Source organism: Chiloscyllium plagiosum, chromosome 10, assembly GCF_004010195.1.
Source record: "Chiloscyllium plagiosum isolate BGI_BamShark_2017 chromosome 10, ASM401019v2, whole genome shotgun sequence".
In the NCBI taxonomy this organism is placed as follows: domain Eukaryota; kingdom Metazoa; phylum Chordata; class Chondrichthyes; order Orectolobiformes; family Hemiscylliidae; genus Chiloscyllium; species Chiloscyllium plagiosum.
Genome location: NC_057719.1, coordinates 69,218,640 through 69,237,940, shown reverse-complemented (window position 1 = coordinate 69,237,940; position 19,301 = coordinate 69,218,640). Strand labels below are relative to the sequence as shown.

The 19,301-nt window shown below is 38.8% G+C and overlaps 1 long non-coding RNA gene across 2 annotated transcripts in view; it reads right to left on the bottom strand.

The window, feature by feature from the left end:
- LOC122553751 overlaps positions 1-18,839 on the bottom strand; it is a 43,331-nt gene extending 24,492 nt beyond the window's left edge. For both annotated transcript variants that reach the window (XR_006312831.1, XR_006312832.1), the window contains exons 1-3: positions 18,705-18,839; positions 17,317-17,379; positions 17,031-17,216 (exon numbers count right to left, since the gene is read on the bottom strand). This is a non-coding gene — a long non-coding RNA (uncharacterized LOC122553751). The remainder of the gene's footprint in view (positions 1-17,030; positions 17,217-17,316; positions 17,380-18,704) is intronic.
- Between the last annotated feature and the right edge of the window lie 462 nt (positions 18,840-19,301).

Below are 19,301 nucleotides of genomic sequence, written 5' to 3'. Positions count from 1 at the left end.
TAGCCTTCATCACTTCCTCTGGCAGCTCATTCCACACATGTACCACCCTCTCCGTGAAAAAGTTTCCCCTTAGGTCTCTTTCGTATCTTTCCCCCCTCACCCTAAACCTATGTCCTCTAGTTCTAGACTCCCACAGCCCAGGGAAAAAACTTTGTCTATTTATCCTATCCATGCCACTCATGATTTGATAAGCGTCTATAAGGTCACCCCTCAGCGTCTGATGCTCCAGGGAAAACAACCCCAGCCTATTCAATCTCTCGCTATAGCTCAGATTCTCCAACCCTGGCAACATCCTTGTAAGTCTTTTCTGAATCTTTTCAAGCTTCACAACATCCTTCTGATAGGAAGGAGACCAGAATTGCATGCAATATTCCAAAACTGGCCTAATCAATGTCCTGTACAGCCACATGACCTCCCAACTCCTGTACTCTGACCAATAAAGGAAAGCATACCAAATACCTCCTTCACTATCCTATCTACCTGCAACTCCACTTTCAAGAAGCTATGAACCTGCACTCCAAGGTCTCTTTGTTCAGCAACACTCCCTAGGACCTTACCATTAAGGTGTAAGTCCTGCTCTGATTTGCTTTCCCAAAATACAGCATCTTGCATTTACCTAAATTAAACTCCATCTACCACTTTGCAACCCATTGGCCCATCTGATCAAGATCACGTTGTAATCTGAGGTAACCTTGTTTGCTGTCTTCCGGCACCTCATTTATGATTATCTATGATATCAATATCTCAGCAAGGGGCCCAGCAATCACTTCCCGAGCTTCCCATAGAGTTCCAGGGTACACTTGATCAGATCCTGGGGATTTATTCACTTTTTTGCATTTCAAGACCTCGATCATTTCCTCCTCTGTAATATGGATGTTTTTTCAAGATGTCACCATCTATTTCCCTGTCCTTTTCCACAGTAAACACTGATGCAAAATACTCATTTAGTATCATCACCATCTCCTGCGGCTCCACACAAAGGCTGTCTTGCTGATCATTGAGGGGCCCTATTTTCTCCCTAGTTACACTTTTGTCCTTACTGAATTTGTAAAAACCCTTTGGGTTCTCCTTAATTCTATTTTCCAAAGCTATCTCATGTCACCTTTTTGCCCTCCTGATTTCCTTCTTATGTATACTCCCACTGCCTTTATACTCTTAAGAATTCACTCAATCTGTCCTGTCCACACCTGACATATGCTTCCTTCTTTTTCTTAAGCAAACCCTCAATATCTCTAGTCATTCTCTATACCTATCAGCCTTTGCTTTCACCTGAACATGAATATACTTTCTCTGGACTCTCATTATCTCATTTCTGAAGGCTTCCCATTTTCCAGCAGTCCCTTTAGGCGAACTCCCAATCAGCTTTTGGGAGTTCTTGTCTAATACCATCAAAATTAGCCTTCCTCCAATTTAGAACTTTGACTTTTAGATCTGGACTACCCTTTTCCATCACTACTTTAAAACTAATAGAATTATGGTCATTAACCACAGGGTGCTCCCCCACTGACACCTCAGTCACCTGCCCTGCCTTATTTCCGAAGAGTAAGTCAAGTTTTGCACCTTCTCTCATAGGTACATCCACATACTAAATCAGAAAATATTTTGTACTTAACAAATTCCTCTCCATCTAAACCTTTAACACTATGGCAGTCCCAGTCTATGTTTGGAAAGTTAAAATCTCCTACCATAACCACCCTATTATTCTTACAGATAACTGAGATCTCCTTCCAAATTTATTTCTCAATTTCCCTCTATTAGGGGGGTCTATAATACAATCCCAATAACGTGATCAAACCTTTCTTATTTCTCAGTTCCACTCAAATAACTTCCCTGGATGTATTTCTGGAAATATCCTCCCTCAGTACAGCTGTAATGCTATCCCTTATCAAAATTGCCACTCCCCCTCCTCTCCTGCCTGCCTTTCTGTCCTTCCTGTTGCATTTGTAACCTGGAACATTAAGCTGCCAGTCCTGCCCATTCCTGAGCCATGATTCTGTAATTGCTATGATATCCCAGTCCCATGTTCCTAACCATGCCCTGAGTTCATCTGCCTTCCCTGTTAGGCCCCTTGCATTGAAATAAATGCAGTTTAATTTATTAATCCTACCTTGATCCAAAAATGTGAATCCTTCTCCCATACACCAGCTCCTCAGCCATGCATTCATCTGCTCTTTCCTCCTATTCCTACCCTCACTAGCTCAAGCACTGGAAGTAATCCAGATATTGCTACATTTGAGGAACTCCTTTTTAAATTCCTGCCTACTTCTCTGTATTCTCCCTTCAGAATCTGACTCTAACAAATGTGATTAACTACCACAATAATCGTGGATACCTGAGGGGAGAGGAACCTATTCCTGCAGGCAAGTTTAAGAGACCCATAAACTATTATAAGATTTCAAAATAATCTGTAAACACCACAAGTTTTAACAAGTACCAGAACAATGCTTATTTTTTTTGAAACATTCTTCTGAACAATTTTGTTTTGAAAATCAAAAAGGTTCTTGTAGTTAGTTAAAAATGACACAACACCAGGTTATAGTCCAACAGGTTTAATTGGAAGCACACTAGCTTTCGGAGCGACGCTCCTTCATCAGGTGGAGCGTCGCTCCGAAAGCTAGTGTGCTTCCAATTAAACCTGTTGAACTATAACCTGGTGTTGTGTGATTTTTAACTTTGTACACCCCAGTCCAACACCGGCATCTCCGAATCGTTCTTGTAGTTGATTTTCAAAATAATGCCCAAATATAAAACTAGTGTTGAAGACCAGCTCCCCAGTAAAAACTGTCTGAATTTCATCTGCTTTAAATCATAGAAAATTGGTTGCTACATCTACAATGACAATGTCACAAGCTGAGTATCAAGTTGAAAATCTCATCCTTTTTGGGAAAAACTACATTATGCAATTAGAAAAAAGCTAAAGCAGTAACTTGACCACATTTTGACTTCTTGCTTCTTAGATCATGTCTCGATTTTTATCTAGTACAGGATGTTCTAATCAGTGTAATGTTTTTTAAACAATATTAAGAACAGACACTAGATGCTTGTCTCACATTTGCAGACATTGGCTAATGTACAGAGCAATAACAGTCACCATCAACAATTTACCAAATTTAATTTTCCATCTGTTTTACTAAGTTTCAGTGCAAATCATTTTTTTTCTTAACAGCAATATTAAGTGGAAACAGCATTGTCAAATATTATCTTAACCAGGGACATTTGCTTGTTTTTAATTACTCTATTTGTCGATCTGTTCACTTACAGACAGAAATCACTGACTAAGAGTACCAGCAAAAGATTTTCTGCAACAAACTATTTACCATTAATAAAACTATTACCACTATCATGGTGACATACAGTTGGGTAATCATTGCAGTGTGTTATTTGAACAGTTCATGCTTGTATACCAGTATTTTCTACCCCTCACTTTTGATTTTACTATTCCATAATTTTACTTTGCTAACAGATGATTCACAACTCCCACTGAGAAAGCCTTTTAGCATTTTGATTTGGATTACCTTTTAGAGAACCATGTTTACTAATGCAGTTAACCTACAGCCCAAACTTTATTTTCAATCTACTGGTAAATGGGTAAGATATTGTCAGAGTGACAATTTTAAAAAACTATTAAGAAAATGCACTGAGAAGATTGATATGAAAATAAGTGATACAAGATTTAGATATATAGACTAAAACAGATATGCACAACAATTTTTAATCAACCTGTTCAGACATGTTATGAAATACATCACTAGGGAGTTGAATCTTCTGGGTCAGAGGTAGGGATACTACCACTGCACAAGGGTCCATTATGCAGAATTTTAGTTTTATTATTTAGCTTCTGAAGGGAAAATAACACATTGCAATCTTTTTTACATTTTAAGTCTTATTTTTCACAATTAGTAGAAACTGTACTGAATGAATTTAATTTATCTGTAGAAAATAGATTCTCACAACTCAACTGTGGACCATATATATTTCCCAAGAATCATTTATATAACCAATAGAATAATTCATGCACAAAACAGAGACTTCACTTCTTCCTGAAGTCAACCAGTTGAAAATATACTCTAACTGGCAACTATGTGCCAATATAGCTTTGAACACAGGGGAACTAATTTTAAGGCATGAACTGCCACATCCAATCACTTCTTAAGCAAGTGCTCACCTAAAACATGCAGATGAGAAACTGCAAAACACTTCACACATTCTTTCAAAGCCTTTCAGTACACCCAAGGCATACAGTAAGAATGGGAGAGGCTCCTAGTCACCCACACTTCACATGGAAAGGGCCCCACCCTAGACTCTGTTAACAGGTCAATTACTTCTTTCAGGTAAATCTTCCAAGTGGACATAAGCTTGTGCTTTGTCTGTCTCATGCATCTTGAGGTGCTGAAAGTCTGATGGCTTAGCTCTAAATGTTGTATGAATTATTGGATTTCCATTACAGCTCATGGAGTGATACCACTTCACATCAGAAATTAAAAACTTGTCCAGCACATTGACCCAGCTCACGGTGTTTCAAGCTGCTCTAATCTAGCCAGAAATGTCTTCAAAAAAGCATACAGTTCAGTTAAAAAGAGAAAATACAATTACAAAATCAGTCACCATCATTATGATCAGAGACCAACATCATGCTGTAATCGTGCTGATGATCAAATAGAAAACAGATGAAAGTATTTTGAACAGCGTTCTCTGCAAATTTAACCCAGCTAAGACAGATCACCTTTACAATACTAATTTGCCTCAATTTTAAATGTAGCTATGATTAACGACAATAATACAGTATTGAATATATACTGATTGTCTCAACCAATTTTTTTTAAACGTTAGCCTTCGATGGACCTTCTGTGATTTGAAGGGATTTATTTTTTTACATTAACCACAGTGGATCATAAGCCTTGCACATCTGCTTGTAACAAAACCCACAGATGCCACTAACCAGCCTTGAAGCGATAAGCATAAATAGACGCTAGAGCAAATCTCATACTATTTCCCTTCACCTACAAAGAAACTTCTGGTGATTTTAATAAAGCTAAACTATGAATCATTCAGATCAGTCAACAGGCTACAGTTTCACTGAAGAGTTCAGATGATTGTAGGAGCTATAGCAGTGAAAGAAACTAGACAAAGTTTATTTGACCTCTGCCAACATTTTAAAAAAGTTTTCAAATTATTTTAGGAAAGCTAATTAAAAGCTGACAAAGTGTGAATATGTTTTGTGCTTCACTTGAAAATTGATGTTCATTTCCAGCATTACGTATTTATGAACAATTATATATTAGCAGATACTGCTCAGGCAATGAACTGAATGATTAAAATCAACAACCGAAATTGTTGGAAAAAACACAGCAGGTTTGGCAGCATCTGTGGAGGGAAAGCAGAGTTAACCCTTTGGTTCGACTGACCCTTCTTCAGAACTCAAGGACTCAAATTTTTATTACTGATTCCTAGCATCTGCAGTTCTTTGGTTGTTTGATTTAGCTGATTGATTCATTCCATCGTAATTCGATCTTTCCATATGTCCATACGTCATTCAGTCCATCTTTCTGACCATCTGCTAGTCATTCCTTCCACTCATCATTTCACCCATCCTCATTCCATCCACCTTTCATTCTGTCTGCCTATCCTTCCATCCGTGTGTTCATCATTCAATCAGTCCATCCATCCACCTTATTATCCTTCTTTCCCACCATCTGTATCTGTCCATATTTCATTCAGTCTACCTATTTTTATTCTTACCATCTAAGGTTAAAAAAAGAATCAAATCACATTTTAATGAGGGTTAGAAGTAAGGTGGGAGGAGGTTTAAGTGGACAGCAAACACTGGTTTAAATCTGTCGGAATACACAATACAGAAACAACGTGTTCGGTCATTAATTGCCAAATACAAGCTGATATCACAAACTCTACTTATTAATCTGTGATTTAAAATGATTATGTTATAAAGCCCCAAAAGCCACACTTTAGCCATATTAAGCCGTTCTGTAGTCCAGGAGAGATATTTTTAAACAATGTTGTTTCAAAATCAATGAATAGTAAAATTAAAAATGTGTTTGAAATATTCTTGATGTTTGTCAGATACTTGGCAATGGAGATTAATTTTAAACCAACAAGTTTAAAAGAGTAACACTATTTTACACTACCATTACCTTCCAGAAACATAGGAAGTAAAAGCAGGAGGAGGCCCTTAAGCTGTGCTTGTATTGGATGGTGGAGCAGGCTCGATCATACAACTCGGTACCCTTTTCCCACTTTTTCTCCATATCCTTTAGTCCTTTTAGGCCTAAGAGTTACATTAACTCCTTGAAAATGTTCTTCTTATTTGGTCTCAACTGCTTTCTGAGGTCAAGAATTCCACTGGCTCACCACTCTCTCTCTCTGAAGAAGTTTCTTATCTCAGTCCTAGATGTCCTATCCCATATTTGTAAACTGTGACCCGCCCCCATTCATTGGGAACATTCTTCCTGCATTTACCCTGTCTAGTCCTGTCAGAATTTTATAGGTTTCTCCAAGAACCCATTTTATTCTTCTAACTTCCAGAGAATATTAACTTAACCAATCCAATCTCTCTTCATACTCCAGCCCTGACAGCAGAGGAGTCAGTCTGGTAAACCTTTATTGCACTCCGTCCACGGCCAGATCATCCTCCTTCAGATCAGGACACCAAAATGCACACAATATTCCAAGTGTGGTCACACTAAGGTCCTGTACAATTGGTTAATTTTAGGATTCCAACCTTTTTGATTCTGTCCTGTTTAAACATAATGGCCTAGAATTTGCAACTGCAGTAATGCAAAAACTGTAAGCAGTCACTATCTTTCCAATTGTAGAACTGACAGTAATTTCTAGCATCAGGATCTGTGCAGATAAATACAGAAATCAAGAAGTTTCTCTCAAGGATGCAATGCTGAAAATCCCTGAAAATTTTCTGAAATCACTTGAATCAACATGAGCTTCCATTTTTATTCTGTTAATCTCATTTTAAACATCTTTGAAAACATTGCACTTCTGGAATGAGGACTGCAGCAATTCAAGGTGACTCACCACTGAAAGAACTCCAGAAGCTGGCATCCAGTCACCAACTCACCTTTTATTTACATGTGGAGAATCCTTGACACTGATCCAGCGTTCTGAATGAACAGGATGTCTGACACCCCTGTTCTTATCTGTCAGCCAGGGCTCCCAGATTGGAGCAGGTTAACAGCCCCAATCAGGAAACTCATTCTATGAGATCCACCTGGCTGACATTGTTACAGTCCCCTCCCCCCACCTTGTCTCAATCAAATCCATCGAACTCAGCACCGCCTTCCTAACCTGCAATCTTCTTCCTGACCTCTCCGCCCCTACCCCAGTCTGACCTATCACCCTCACCTTGACCTCTTTCCACCTATCGCATTTCCGATGCCCCTCCCCCAGGTCCCTCCTCCCCACCTTTTACCTTAGCCTGCTGGACAAACTTTCCTCATTCCTGAAGAAGGGCTTATGCCCGAAACGTCGATTCTCCTGTTCCCTGGATGCTGCCTGACCTGCTGCGCTTTTCCAGCAACACATTTTAAGTAACAGTCACTATAGCCATGACTGTCTCAAACAACAAATGCTGGCCTAATTGATGATGCTGGGATTTTCACAGCAACTTCCGTTATCATAAATCCCCCTCTACAACTTCTTTAAAGTAATACAATTCTATTTTCAATTTAACTATGATATTTCAACTGTTATCTTGATCCCAGGGTATGCACCAATCTCTTTCACTACTTTTCACAAATTTAATCAGTTCACAGTGCAATTTACCTCCTAGTCTGTGAGAATTCTCCAATATGGCTGCTTGCTGCACCTGAATAAAATCCTCTCTCCCGCTCGATGTTAAGGTTTCCTTGAATCGGAGCTAGATTCAAACCCACATTGGGAAAAGTGGAACTCCACATCATAAACATCAACAGATCTTTGCAGAAAGCCATTTTTGAACTCAATGGCGAGTGTCACCATTAAGCTGCTAATCACAATATCAAGCCTCAAATGGAAGACTATTGTTACACAAATACTGATGCAACGTGAAACATAAAACACTGCAGCCATCTCTCATTTTCATTTGGCAAAGTTATTCAAGCCTAATAGAGGAATTCTATCACTGTGATCATCCATTAATTTTATCTTTATTCTAAGCTAAAGGGAAATCAAGCTTAGTACAATATAACCCAGATATGTTTAACGGATTGTCCTGATTCTATTTTTATTAGGTTTAAAGTAATCCATGGCAACATTCAGTGACCTGATGTTGTGCGAGACAGCATCAGTTGCGATCAGCAGACCGGTTTCAAAATCAATGATCATCAACGATTTGTGAACTATTAAGTTTATGTGTACATTAACCATTTAACCTTTTCTTGTGGATATCTATTGACATTCCAATTATTTTTCAGGATTTAGCAGGATGAAGGTGAAAACCATTTGAGTAATTTTAAATAAGAGTGATCACTGAAATAAAATATAGATTAATCCTCAGCAAATAGACTGAATATATATAATGCAAAGATTTCCACTGTAGAATTACCCACAATGTATTTCAATACTCCTAATGCTCCCTAAACATTTGTTTGCTGGAAATTTTGCCTCAGATTTTACCCAAATGAACTTACCAAATTACTTCAGAAAAACCAGAAGCACATTATTTCAAAGCCATTCAATCAAAAGTTTATTGCTTCATTGCACAAGGTTGATTTTATTCCAAAGGTCTGTAGCTTTTACCTTAGTGCAGATGATGGTGGAATTTCTGGACATCAGGCCAAATGTTACACAGTCTAGCCAAAGTTTTCTAGCTGGTGCCTGGATTCACAAGTACCAAAATCTTAATAATGGCCATTCATTCCATTATTTTTATTCATTCACAGGATGTGGGCATTGCTGGCCAGACCAACATTTATTGCCCATCCCTAACTGCACAAATGGCAGTTAAGAGACAACCATTTCACTGTGGGTCTGGAGTCACACATAGGGCAGACTGGGCCAGGACAACAATGTGTTACCCTGAAGGACATTAGTGAATCTGATGGTTTTTTCCCCTTTCATTGGCAACAGTTTAAAAGTCATTATTGGACTCAATTCTAGATTTTTTTTATTGAATTCAAATTCCACATCTGCCAGGACAGGATATGAGCACAGTTCCCCAGAATATTATCTAGGTCCCCGGATTCAGGTGAACATAAAATAATTCAAATCAATATTCACAGAGATCAGTGGAGTCATTTATATGCACAACAAATCTAATATTGAATATACTTTTACAGCACTAACATTAGCTATAAAGTGCATTGGAATATTATGAGAATGTTAAAGTTTTGTTTTATTTTGAATAATTTCACAAAATCATGGAATGCACAAAACAAAGCGAGTTGGCTCATCATACGTGTGCTGGGTCTTTGGTCAAAATGTTTGATTGATTCCATCCTTCCATCTACTTTTCCTGTAGCCCTGTAATTGTTATCCCTTCAAATGGGCATATTTAATTCTTTTATAATAATACTATCAAATCTGGATTGCCCCAAGCTTTCAGATAGCGCATTCCAGATCACAAGAACTTGCTGTGTATAAAAATGATTCATGTTGCCTCCAATTCTTTTGTCAAACAGTTTAAGTCTGCATTCTCTCATTGTCCATGCTCTGGACACATCAACCAGTTTAAGTATTAAAAACACTTTACCCAAGCACTGATCGGTGAGGTGGATAAAGTGACAGGATTCCATATGCGGTTCAACTCTTAGGGTTAGAGTCAGCGTGGTAACAGACCCTTCAGTCCAACTAGCCTATGCCACACATAATCCCAAACTAAACTAATCCTGCCTGCCTGCTCCTGGCCCATATCCCTCCAAACTTTTCATTCATGTACTTATCTAAACACCTTTTAAACTCTTAACAAATATTCTTTATTAAAACATCATGTCAACTTTTCCTAAATTCCCACAGTATTTATTCTCCATCTAGCTACAACCATCTGAGAAAGGATATCACTTGCAGTGATCCATGTATTTGAGCTGGGCCATTGGAATCTCCTTCCTGGGCTGGCTCTCTTCCACAAAGGTGGGTTTTGCAGATCATGGTGGATCTTCTCTCTCCCCTCCCTCCAGGTGGTCAGAGCTCTGCTGCTAGACCAAGTCAAGACTTTTCTATGAGTCTTTGCTGAAGGGGTGATTTCCAGGTACGTGTTTTTTTTACCCCCCCCCCTCGACTGGGTCTTCCAGACTGTTCTGTGGCCTCTGACCAATGATGTTATGAGTTGTGTTCAAATTATCTAATGGGGCCGCGCCAACACTCTTCACTTTTTCCATGTCGGGAGGGGTAAACTGAACATACTCAGGCAGTCAAGGTGCCAGAAAGTCTGATCGACACTTCTCTAATACACAGTCCTTGGGCTGGTTGTAACTGGTTCCCCTTGAACCTTAGTAATCTTATTGACCTTCATTTCTCCTATTGCCTGTAGTCAATAGCTGCTGGCTGCTCTTTAATTTGGTTTGGCCAAATATCTGTTCAACGCAATTTCTCCAGCTGTGAGCCAACTTAAAATGTTCAATTTTGGGCTAATGGTCGCTTGACTACACTATGATTATAAACCCTGATGCCATTAGGAACAAATTTTCTCTACTTACTTACTAAAATCATTCATGATTCTGAATCATCTCCATCAAATCTCCTCAACCTGGAGATTTTCCATATAACCAGGTATCATTGTAGCAAATCTCTTCTGTATCCTGACAAAGACCTTGATATTTATCATAGTGTGGTGCCTAGAACTGAACGCAATTCTCTAAATATGGCATTTTTTCTCTATTCCTCTTAATACAATCTAGTATTCATTTTTCTTTTTAAAAAAAGTTCCCAACTTGTCCGGTCACTTTCAAAGATGTGTACATATAGTCTCACTAGGTTCTATGCTCTCTTTAACTTATATCATTTCATTCATATTGTCTCTCATTATTTTAACCAAACATAATTTTTTTGCATTAAATGTCAATTTACATGCAGCTATCCTACTCATCCCATGTCCTCGTGAAGTTCGACTACATGACCATAAGGTATCGGAGCAGAATTAGGTCCTTCAGCCCATTGAATCTGCTTGACCATTCAAACATGGCTGATACCTTTCTTAATCAAATTATCCTCCTTTCCCCCATAAACTTTAATCCATTACTAATCAAGGACTTATCTATTTGACTTAAATACACTGACTTGGCTGCCACAGCTTTCTGGGGCATTGAATTCCATAGATTCATCATCTGGATCATGAAATTCCTCCTCTCAGTTCTAAAGAGTCATTCCTTTGTTATGGGCCAGACCAAATCCCCTTCAAATATATCAAGAACAAAGCCTGGATCCTAAAATGTTCTTATTTAAAGGTAAGTGTAAGGTGCTTTCTGTCACATGCAATTTGATTGGTTATACAAAATGGCTTTAAGCAAAACACACTTTATTGTTACTCTACAGTTAAAATACAAATGAAGGAAAGAAGAATTGGTCTAACTTTAGCTCTACTGGAAAACTTAACAGAATAACAGATTACTTAACTACTAAACAGCATCTGTTCCAAAATAGTAACAGCCCACAAACACACACTTGGCAAAAACAAATTCAGTAAAATAGATTGTCTCATATGCAATGTTTCTCCAGTGCAGGAATAAAGAACATCAAGAGAAAATTCTGACAAAGAGAGAGAGAGAGAGAGAACACAATTACTTTTTTAAGAAGGGAAAGATGATTGGCAACTTCAAACCCCAACTACTGAAAGCTAAACTAAAACCCTGGTTCCGTGGGAGTCTGACTCCACCCATTCCTGCTGCTTCTCTTGTTCCAATTTTTTTTTAAAAAGGAAAAAACCCCAAGGTGTCACAAGCTGTCTACTTTATTGGCTTGCAACGGACCACTCAGCACTTCTGTTTCAACCTCTCTTCATTTAAAAAAAACAGGCTAAAATACGCCTTTTAAAGCCATTGTATTGTCACATCTTCACTCTGAGGCTGTGCCTTAGGGTTCTAGTCTCGCTTACTAATTGAAACATCTTCTCCATGTCCATTCTATCCAGATCTCTCAGTATTCTGTAATTTTCAATCAGATTCTCCCTTGAGTACAGACCACTCCTTTTATGACATGCCCTTCATCCCCAGGATCATACTTGCAAACCTCCTCAGGACCAACTCCAAGGCCAGCACATCACTCCTCAGAAAGAGGGTCCAAAACTGTTCACAATATCCTCAATGTTGTCTGACCAGAGCCTTATACAGCCTCAGCAGTACATCCTCCTCTTGTATTCTAGCCCTCTCAAAATGAATGCTAACATTGTATTTACCTTCCTAAGTGCCACCTGAACCTGCATGTAAACTATAAGAGAATCCTGAACAAGGACTCGCAAGTCTCTTTGGGTTTCAGTTTTCCAAAGCCCTTCCCCATTTGGGAAAGTTGCCTATTGCTCTAGTCTTCCTTCCAAAGTGCATAATCTCTCAATTTCCCCCCACTGAATTCCACCTGCCACTTCTTTGCCTACCCTGCTGGCCTGTCCAGATTTTTCTGCAGCCTCCCTGCTTCCTCAAAACTACCTATCCCTCCACCTATCTTTGCTTCACCTGCAAATTTCACAACTCTCAGTACTCTCAGTTCCTTCATCCAGATTGTTAACACCGTATTGTGAAAAATTATGATCTGAACATGGACCCCTTTGGAATTCCATTAGTCACCGGTCACATCCTGAAAAGACCCATTTATCCCCCTCTCTGCCTTCTGCCAGCCAATCCTCTATCCATGACAGTACCCTGCACCTAAAATCACAGGGTCTTATCTCATTTAACAGCCCGCTATGTGGCATATTGTCAAAATCCTTCCTGAAATCCAAATGAATCATAACCACTGACTCTCCTTATCTAACCTGCTTATTATCACCTCAAAAAAATCTAAAAGATTTGTCAGGCATGACCTACCCTTAGAATCATACAGCATTGAAACAGGCCCTTCGGCCCACCACATCTACGCCAACCATTATACATAAAACTACGCTAACCCCATACACCTGGTTCATAGCCTGCTGTACTCTGGCATTTTAACTGCTTATCCAGATGCTTCTTAAATGTTGTGAGAGTACCTGCCTCCACCACCCGTTCAGGCAACACATTTCATTTCTCTCCCACCCTCTGGGTGAAAGGAATTTTTTTCTCACATTGACTCTAAATCATCTGCTCCTCACCCTAAACTTGTGCCCTCCAGACACATCTGCTGTGGGGAAAAGGTTCTCATGATCTACTCTGTCTATGCCTCTATATACCTCAATTAGATCCCCCCTCAGCCTCCTCTGCTCCAGCCTACTCCATGTCTCCTCATAACTGAGACTTTTCATCCTGGCTAACATCCATGAATCTCCTCTGCACTCTCTGCAGTCTAATCATGTCCTTCCGATTGTGTGGATACCAGAACTACACACACAGTATTCAATCTGTAGCCTAACCAATTTTATAAAGTTGTAACAAGATTTCCTTGCTCCTATATTCTATGCCCTGTCTATTAAAAGCAAGCATCCCACATGCTTTCTTTACCAGCTTGTACTGAAAGCTTTGAATTGTATGCCTTGATGAAGCTGTATGGACTCAGCCCTATTTTACTGTTTTCTTTCAACTACTCCTCAATCTCATCCTTAATAATGGACTCTAAAATCTTCCTAAAGACAAAGATCAGGCTAACAAGCCTATGATTTCCCATCTTTTGCCGCTCTCCCTTCTTAAACAGGGATGTTACATCATCCATCTTCCAGTCCTCTGGGATTCTCCCTGACCCCAGTGATTCCTGAAAGATCACTACCAATGCCTCGACACACTGCTCAGCTATCTCCTTCAGACCCCTGGGGTGTAATCTATCTTATTCAATTTTAGACCTTTCAGCTTCCCTCTCTTTAGTGTTGGCCACTACGCTCACCTCTGCCCCTGACTCTCCTGTAGTTCTGGTCTGCTGCTGGTGTCATCCACCATGATGCAAAGTACCTATTCTGTTCCTCTACTTCTCCACTCTCATTTTCCTGCAGTCCAATGTTCACTCTTGCCTCTTTCTTACTTTTTATATATTTTAAAATTACCTCTTGTACTCTTCTTTTATATTACTAACTAGCTCATCCTCATTTCATATTCTCCCCCCTTTGTTTTTTTAATGTCCTTTTCTGGTTTTTAAAGGCTTCCCACTCATCTTCACCACATCATATGCTATTCTTTGGCTTTTGTGCTTTCCTGACTTCCCTTGTTGGCCACGGTTGCCTCATCCTCCCCTTGGTACGGTTCTTCTTCCTTGGATTGAATTTCTGTTATGCCCCTGAATTACCCCCAGAAGCTCCTGCCATTATTATTCCACCATCTTCCCTGCTAGGCTCCTCCTTCAAATCAACACTGTCTAGATCCTCACTCATATCTTTGTATTTACCTTTATTCAATTAGGATCCCATTGCATCTAATTCCAGACTTTCCCTCTGAAACTGCCGGGTGAATTCTATCATATTATGGTCACTGCCCCCTAGGCAGTTCCTTCAACTTAAGCTCCCTAATCAAGTCTGCCTCTTTACACATCGCCAAATCTAGAATTACTTGTTCCCTAGTGGGCTTGATGACAAGTTGTTCCAAAAAAAACCATTTTGTAGTATTCCAAAAATTCCTTTTCTTGGAATTCCGCTACCAACCTGATTTTTCCAAATTTACCTGCGTACTAAAGTCTGCCATGATTATTGTGATAGTGCCTTTCTTACAAGCTTTTTCTATCTCTTGGCATGTTTTCTGCGCCACATTCTGACTACTGCAAGCAAACTGGTACATAACTGCTGTCAGGATATATATTTCCTTTACAGTTCCTCAATTGTTCTACACAGATTACACATCTTTTCACCCTTCTTGCTACTGATTTAATTTCATTTTTTACTAACAAGACAACCCTGTCCCTTCCACCCATCCTTTCGATACGCTGCATATCCTTGCATATTAAGTTCCCAGCCTTGATCCCCTTGTAGCCAAATCTCTGATGCCCACAAAACCATGCTCACCAATTTCAATCTGCACTACCATTTACCTTGTTTCATATACTGTGTATATTTCAGTACAATATCCTATGTCCTGCATTGAATATATACTCCCCCTTCTCATATTGTCCCTTAGCTGCCGTGCCTGAAATTTTACTCCTGACTCTTTCTATACTCTCTTATTCTGGAAACTTACTAACCTCTGCTGAGCTCTCCTCCCCTTTAATATTTTCCATAATTTTCTATGCAACTGCCCTCCCTACCTCCACTATTTAGTTAAAGCCCTAACTACTTTCGCAATTCACCAGATTTCTGCTGCCAATGTGATTTAAGTGGAGCCCATCCCATCTGAACAGCTCCCTCCTTCCTCAGTACTGGTGCCAATATCCCATGGATTCTAACCCATTTCTCCCACACCAATCTTTAAACCGCATGTTTATATCTTTAATCTCGTTAATCTTGTGCCAATTAGCTCATGGCTAAGGTAGCAATACTAAGATTATTACTTTTTTGGTTCTGCTTTTTAAATTAGCCCCTAGTTGCTCATATTCCCTCAGTAGGACCTCTTTCCTCTTTTGTTGGTACCAATGTGGACCATGACAACTGGATCTCTCCCCTCTCACTCAAAGTTCCTCTGCAGCCGAGATGGGATTTCTGGAACCTGGGTACAGCCTTTGGGACTCTTGATCCTGGCCACAAAGAACAGTGTCTCTTCTCCTGACTATATTATCCCCAATTATTACTACATTTCTCTTTTCTCCCCACTCTTAAATGGTGCAATGTTCAGTTTGCTCATCCTCTCTACAGGTTAATCATTATTCCCCTCATTCAGAGTTTTGTGTTATCTGCACACTTTGATATTATGCCATGTACTTATGTGCAAGCTAGTGACCAGAGAATATTAATGCAGATACCTGGGTTACCTCTCTCTAGTTTTAAAGAAAACACTCAATTACTCTGATTTCAGCCACTTGGTCAGTTTTGCATCCATGTTGCCACTGTGCCTGTAATTCCACAAGATTTAAATATTGCTAGCAAGTTTTAATATTGATACTCGGTCAAGTTCCTTCCAAAAGTCCATAAAAGCATAAAATGCTTTCTCTCAAAAGTCTCTTAACTAATTCTCTTTCCAAGAACATAATCAAGTTACTCAAAAAAATGCTGACTTTCAGGTAAAGCTCATAATTTTCCCAAACACAAATTAATTTATTCTCAGATTATCTGTAAAAGTTTCCCCACCAGCAGCATTATCCAACTAGCCTGCCCGGTTCATAAGTGTCTTGGTGACAAAAGAGTAAAGCTTTGACAATCCTCCAATCCTTTGACACCAACTCCTTATTCAAGGAAAACTGGAGGTTTTGACCAAAATCTCCACAATTTCAACTATTATTTTTCTCAGTTACTTAGGATAGTGCCACCCAGACAGCTAACTTTTCTATTTTAAGGACTGCTAACCTTTGTCACTATCTGCTGTTTATATATTTTTAAAGTCATATTTAATGTGGCTACTGTTTCTTCCTTTCCTGCTGCATTATTTCTATATCAAATCCAAACTATTCATTCAGCACTTCAGCCATGCCTTCTACCTTGATAAGAATGCTTGCTTTTAGTTCCTTTGACTACCAATTTCAGAGCTATTTGCTTTCAATTACTTTCTTTCCGTTAAATTTTATACCTACTGGCATTACTATGATCCTAGGCATCCTTAATTCTAGCTGAACAGGCACTGTCTTTTGACCTTGCTCCAGACCCTACTCCCCAAAATATATCAACTCTCTTAAACACTCTAACAGTTTCTTTGATCATTGCATGCTGCCCACACTGGTCTAGCTGTTTTGTGCCATTGTAACATACTACCCAAAACCAGACCAGGAAAGAATTAGATAGTTTTAAACCTAATCATCACAAATAAGCAACATTTTTATGTTGACTCGAAAATTGACAATAATTAATGATTGACAATCATCGCATACACAGGCATCTTCAAACATTTGCTGTTATATACCTTATTTGGTGTCACATTTTGATAGGTAAGTTTCTGAATATGTTCCAATTCTTCATTAGATACAGCTTGGGGAGACATTTGTTGATATTTAATGAGACCTTCACTAAATGCTGACGTTTGAGTGGAGTGCAGGTTTGACTACAGAGATGAATCGTGAGCTATTTTCTCCTAGATTAAAATATAAATCTGCAGGGAAATCAAGTTTAAAATCAGGTTTGCTTTTATTGTTGTGAGATGATTGAGAAGAACATACTTGGAATAGATGATGTAAAGATTTTAGACATACTTCCTTTTCTTCCCGATCATTGGATTCTTCATTCAGCAAATATTGTAGTCTGTCCTTCAGGGTCTGGGAACCAAAAGTAAAAACAAAGAAGAAATTTAAAATCAGGACTTAGAAATTTTATAGGGTTTGCATGGCGAGTGATAACAGAGTTCTGAAATCCATCTCTGTAGATGACTCTGTCAAAGAGTCAATGGGCCAGTGGTTGCTTTGAGTTGTATGATTCACTTATCTATTTTTATATCAATTTCCTGCTCATAAATAAAAATGGATGGAATCTTTTAAATTCACCTCAAGATATAAGGCCTTGGTTTATCTTCTCCTTAGAACTTTGGAGTCCACCCTCAGCATTACACTAAATTTCAAGCCGAGACTGAGATTCGAATCTATAACCTACTAACTAGAGACAAGAATGTTACTATTAAGCTGATATTATTGCAACATTAGAACAGTCATCACAAACAGAATGGAACCATTTCAAGACTCTTTTAGAATGTTGAATGTTAGACACTTAATACACTATCAATTTTCTGCAGCTTATCATAGATATGAAAATTATGTGGACCAGTCCTATAAATACAGCGACTACAAGCACAGCCTGGCAATTCCATGGAAAGTGTTCATCTGTTGACTCCCAAAAGCCTAATCACCATCTGCAAGGCACAAATTAGGAATGTGATGGAATATTCTCCACTTGTAAATGAGTGTAGTTCTGCCAACATTCTTGAAACCTGACACCATCCAGTCCTAAGCAGCTCACTCTATTGACACTCCATCCAACACTATAAACATGCACTCACTCCAATACTGATGCACAGTGGTGTCAGTGTGTACCATATATAAGATGTACTGCAACTGATCAAGGCTCCTATCACAGCAAGTTTCACACCCATGATATCTCTACAGCTAGAAGGGTGGGGCTACATTTTCTCCTCTAAACCACCTTGACTTGGAACTGTATCACCTTTCTTTCACTGTCGTTGGGTGAAAAGAAACCTGGAACTCCCTTACATTATTGTGGGTGTGCTACAGTACGTTCACTGCTGCAGTTCGAGAAGACAGCTCACGACTGCCTTCTCAAGGGCAAGTAGGAATAGGTAATAAATGGTGACCCAGCTAGTGGTCCTCACATCTCAGAAAGAATAAATCACCTGACCAAAACAAAAGGACAAGAAATGTGAGTACCAGTTGCACTTCACTATTCTGGTAGTATTAACTTTGCTCTTAAACATTTGAAACCTATTTATGTTAAGTCATCAAAAATTGAGCCAATGATATTCTAGAAAATCAAAGGGTCTGGTTTGGTCTATGATTTAATTTGCTAAAAAATTAAATTAGCAGCTGTTTACACAAAACCCGTCTGCAAAGAAAATAAAATATGAATGGCTTACCTTGTGGGGCACAACTACTTCTTCCACAGAAACTGCTTGTTTGGAATCAGAAGATAACTGCTTAACCTTTTCACAAATGACCTATTAGTTGTCTTCCTTTCACAATGTCAGAATGTTTCTGAATACTGTGTACTCTTCTCGACTGAAAATAGAAACACATGATAAACTTCATTCCATTTTAAAATAAATGATAAACAAAATACAATATTATATAAATTCCCTTTGACAGAATAAGAATAGCCCGAAAACGTCATCATCTGTACTGCTTCTTGAAACTTACGTAAAAATCCACAGTTTCATATTAAATAACTTGCAAGCAACAGAACTGGGATATTTTAGTCAGTAGCTTACGTTTCATTGTATTTACAGGGACCCATGGACTTTTTGTGACTTTTCAAACAACAACTTACAGTCACTGAAGTCCTACTAGAACAGTTCTTTATTTTGATATTTTTCTGTTCCTGTTTCAAATTTCCAGAATCCACAATATTTTGCTTTGTATCAAGTGACAAGACGTTTTTAAATGTTGAGGTCAAAGCTCACTACAAGTAATAAACCTGCGAGAACTTTCACACCTCTGGCGACAAAGTGAAAGCT